The 5,000-nt window shown below is 33.1% G+C and overlaps 1 protein-coding gene across 10 annotated transcripts in view; it reads left to right on the forward strand.

Moving 5' to 3' along the window:
* LOC135199317 (ras-related protein Rap-1b-like) overlaps positions 1–5,000 on the forward strand; it is a 653,366-nt gene that overhangs the window by 274,336 nt on the left and 374,030 nt on the right. For 3 of the 10 annotated variants that reach the window (XM_064227261.1, XM_064227287.1, XM_064227296.1), the window contains one exon: positions 631–664. The exons of the other annotated variants lie outside the window; for them this stretch is intronic. The gene's annotated coding sequence lies outside the window, so the exon portion shown is untranslated. The remainder of the gene's footprint in view (positions 1–630; positions 665–5,000) is intronic. 10 annotated transcript variants of the gene reach the window in all.

A 5,000-nucleotide genomic window follows, 5' to 3' on the forward strand; every position in this document is an offset into this window, starting at 1 on the left:
TGAGCATTGTGATGGCTTTTCTTAGACTCCCCTTAGGAGCGACGACATTAGAGGAAGATGTGTGTTCATCTGCGTATGTTTACGTGTGCGTATCCGCTTGTGTATACGTGAGTGTCGATGCATCTGCTTCGGTATATGTGTGAATCTCATATATATACGTGTGTGCATGCATCTGCGTATATATACGTATGCATCTGCATGTGTATACGTGTTTGGTTATGCATCTGCTTGTGTATACGTGTGTGTCTGTTTATCTGCGTGAGTATGCATATGTATGTATGCATTTAGTGTGTATATATATGTGTGTGTGTGTGCAATCACATTTGTGTGGACCTCATTCCCTTCTGACAAGCTCGAATATTTCAATTAATTTCAGGAAGGCCACTGATCTTTCCTCGGTTTTCGTCTTTACTTCCATCGAGAGAGAGAGAGAGAGAGAGAGAGAGAGAGAGAGAGAGAACCGAAATGGGAACGGGAGAAATCTCATTACTCGTTATTGCATCAGAATCCACCAAGCAGAAGTCAAATTCAATTAGATGTATTAATTTCGGAATCTCCCATTGTAATTTCAAGATTTGTTATTCATTTTTTAAAACAGAATTTTATGATTATATTATCTTTACGTTTCAGGTGAGGACATTTCTACTACGGCCATCATCACTTTGTGAGTATTGTTTGCGCTTGTTTGTTGTACAAATGAAATTTTCTTTAGTCTCAGAATGCGTCTTTGAAGTCTCTCTCTCTCTCTCTCTCTCTCTCTCTCTCTCTCTCTCTCTCTCTCTCTGAGTATGATTTGTAATGGAAATATAAAATCATTCTAGATAAGAAATTTTCTTCATTAACTGTGAGGAACGTGCTTAACGTTCTCTCTCTCTCTCTCTCTCTCTCTCTCTCTCTCTCTCTCTCTCTTTGTGTGTGTGTGTAAATATTTGCACAAGCCCAGTATATGTTCCCAAATAACTGGTTTTATTCTATTTTTGTTAAATTGCAGACCCGATTTCCAATAGAACGTTTATAGTAGTTTGCGTTAGTTTTTCGTTAAAAACTTATTACGTCATTTTTTAAAATAAAAGTTGAAAACTTTTGTGGAACATTTTTTTTCTTTTTTGTAACTTTTCATTGTTGTACCTTTTTTTTTATAGTTTGGGGAAGTTTTATTTTACATAAATTTTTATTTATTTTTTTAACAGAAACCTTATATTTTTTAACACTTATTTGGTAAAAAAAAAAAAAAACTTTTTCTTTGTTTTCATGTAGATATAATAATCCACCTTGAATATTGTATTTTCACATTTTGTTTCATTTTTGTGTTGTGATGGAACATTTTGATTGTGATTTCTTTGCATACATTTTCAATTATTTTATTTTTGCATAAGTCTTTAAATAAGTAAAAATTTTTAATGGTTTTTGCTTTCATAAGCACTTTATTTTAATTTATTTTGCGTAAGTTGTAAATTGCTGGAACAACTTATTTTTGTACTTTGTACATTACAAGAACTTTTCAATCGTGATTTTATCGCCTAACTTTCTAATTAGTTTAATGTTATTGTTTTCCTTCGCCACTTTACAATTATTGAAACATTTGCCTAGGTTTTTCTTTGCCTTCACCCATCAGCAAATAACCTATTTTTGGCGTATTTCCATTGGTGTTAAATTAGTGCGAAGGTGGTTTTTTCCCTTCTGTGTTAAATTGTTGTTGTGGAGATTTTTTCCCTTTTGTGGTAAATTGTTGCTGTGAACATTTTTTCTATTTGTGTTAAATTGTTGCCGTGAAAATTTTTTCCTTCTGTGTTAAATTGTTACTGGAAAAAATTTTTTCCTTGTTGAATTGTTGCTGTGAAGATTTTTCCTTCTGTGTTAAATTGTGACTGTGAAGATTTTTTCTTTTTGTGTTGAATTGTTGCTGTGAAGATTTTCTCCTTCTGTGTTAAATTGTGACTGTGAAGAATTTTTTCGTTTTGTGTTGAATTGTTTCTGTGAAGATTATTTTCCCTTTTGTGTTGAATTGTTGCTGTGAAGATTTTCTTCCCTTTTGTGTTAAATTATTGCTGTGAAGAAATTTTCCCTTTAAATTGTTGCTGTGGATAATTTTTTCCCTTTTGTGTGAAAATTTTTTCTTGTGTTAAAGCAGTTGGAAGATGTTATTTCCCTTCTGTGTTAAATCAGAGTGGCTGTTATATCCCTTTTGTGTTAAATCAGTGAGAAGATTCTTTCCCTTCAATGTTAAATAGATGTCGATGGATGCTCTCATCCTATTCCGTACAGCGCCGGCAATTCTTCGCCTAATTGTATTTTTGGAATTTGAATTTCAATCCATTGGGCGCCGATATTCTTTCCGCCTACAATGTAAATCCCTCCGAGGAATCTGTTGCCTGAAATTTTGTATTCATTTGTTGAATGTCGACGAAATCGGGTTTTATAAATGTCATTGCGCGGTATCAGCATTTGTAAAGGGGTGTCGGGCGGTATAAGCATTTATTGATTGATGGCAGAATGGATTTGGTATTCGTGAATTGAAGCGCTTTTCAGCATTTTGTGGAATGTCAGTGGCATCCTCTTTTATGGATTTCAAGACAGTGTTAGCATTCATGAATATGAGGGAGGTGTCAACATTCATGACTATACTCGGTTTTTTTCCATCTGTCCATCCACCTATTGTGTTTGCGTATGGTAACACTGCGTCCCGGGCTTTACATAGTTACATTCAACTTACATTCAACGATTATAATAATATCCTATTTCGAATATTAACGGTGTAATTCATACAGTAAATGATTAAAACACTTTTCAGTTGCAAATGTACACCCAGATATTCTTTTATTTACCTAAAACTTACACAAAGCGTAACTATCTAAAGCCCGGGACGCAGTGTTACCATACGCAAACACCACAGCCGGATGGACAGATGGAAAAAAAACAGAGTATAGTTACTATGTATGGCTCTGACAAAGACGTCAGCATTGGTGACTTACCAGGTTTCATGAATATGAGGACGGTGTCAGTATTTATGACTAGTTACTACGTATTGCGTAGACAAAGGCGTCAGCATATATGATTTATCAGCATTCATGAATACGAGAACGATGTCAGCACTTCTTATGAATCAACTTGTAGGCACACGAGAACGGTGTCACCATTTATGATTTAATCAGCTTGTTTGAATACAACAACGGTATCAGCACCATTTAATATCAAAATCTTCGAATTTTCAGACGAAGTCAGCATTTGCGTTGTCAGGGCGGCGTCAGCATGTACTGAGTTCAGAATGTTACCAGCATTCAGATATATTGATGCTATATCGGCTTTCCTGAATATCAGAACATCATCAGCTTTTATGATTTTTGGTTGTGGATTATTGTCCTTTTTATTGCCGGTAAGTTGAGAAAAAAGTGAGAAATGTTTTTGCAAAATTCCTCTTTCATTGATGAACTTTTTGACCTATTTTTGGCAGAAAGTTGTTATATTTGTATGGATATTTAAATTTTTACTTGTCCACGTATTGATTTAAACTATTTCTCAGTGTTATAGTAATTGGTTTTTGAAAGCTATTTGTAAAATGTGTTTTGCTGAGGCTAATTTGCAGATATTTTTATTATATAGTTATTGAGCTTTAAAGCTTTGACAGTTTCGTGTAAAATTTCTGTCTATACTAGTATTGTTTCAGAGGCATTTTTGTCGTAATATATAGTTATTTGTTTTTTTATAAACATTTGAAAAATTTATGTCATGCTTATTTAAATTGGCTTTTTCGTAAATATACTTTTTTTTATTTTATTTTTTTTTAAATATCTTTCGAAATGGAATCTACAAAGAAGTTAGGAGTAGTAGACGGAACGGCACATTAAATACCGCAAGAGAGCCTTCACGGCTTATAAAGCATCAGTAAAATTTCCTTTTATTTTGGTGCTATTTTAGAATCTCTTGTCATAAATTTATTAGTTCTTCGTTTTATAGTATTTGCAAAATTTCCTTTCATTCGAGTGCTATTTTAACGTCTCCCTTACTGCCTCCTTTCGTTTTTTGTTTTCAAATTTTTGCAGAATGTCTGCCAACTTATACTGTTTTAAGGTTTAATTTATCAAAAAGTTATTAGTTAATATCCACCTTTAATATTGTATTTTCACTTTTTTTTTTATTTTGTGTTGTGATAGAGCATTTTGATTGTGGTTTCGTTTTAGAGTTTTTGTCTAATTTCCTTTCATACTTTTACTATTTTGTGGTCTTTCTTATAAAGTTATTGTTTATTTTATACTGCATATTTTTTCCTTTCATACTTCTACTATTTTATGGTGGCTCTTAGAAAGTTATTTGTTTTTTTTAAACTTTGCAAAATTTTCTTTCATACTTCTACGATTTTATAGTCTCTTATATAAAGTTATTGGTTTTTTTAAACTTTGCAAAATTTCCTTTCTTACTTCTACTATTTTATGGTATATTATAGTGTTCTTTTTCTTTTTGTAAAATTTCCAGTCATACTTCTACAATTTTATGGTCTCTTATATTTTTTTTAACTTTGCAAAATTTCCTTTCATACTTCTACTATTTTGTGGTATCTCTTATAAAGTTATTGATTTTTTTTAACTTTGCAAAATTTCCTTTCATACTATATTTTATGGTCTCTCATATAATTTCTTTTTTTTTACTTTGCAAAATTTCCTTTCATACTTTTACTATTTTATGGTCTTTTATACAATTCTTTTTTTTTCATACTTCTACGATTTCAAAGTTTCTCTTATAACGATATTAGTTGTCTCAGAACACCAAAAGAAGACGTGCCCTAAAAAGCACCCATGTGGTGCCTTCACGTCGGCTGAGGAGAGATACCGTGTGGCAGGGCCCATTGCCGTGGCCGAGAGGGAATAGCGTTCGCGCTTGCCCTAGGATAAGGGTGGGCATCTGGGTGGTTAGGTCGTTATAGAGACAGGAAGAAGGAATGAGAAATGTGTTACCCCAGGACTAGAAAGCGGTTTCGAGAGCGGGAGGAGGTGGTAGCGTTTTTA

The sequence above is a fragment of the Macrobrachium nipponense genome, chromosome 23, assembly GCF_015104395.2.
Source record: "Macrobrachium nipponense isolate FS-2020 chromosome 23, ASM1510439v2, whole genome shotgun sequence".
In the NCBI taxonomy this organism is placed as follows: domain Eukaryota; kingdom Metazoa; phylum Arthropoda; class Malacostraca; order Decapoda; family Palaemonidae; genus Macrobrachium; species Macrobrachium nipponense.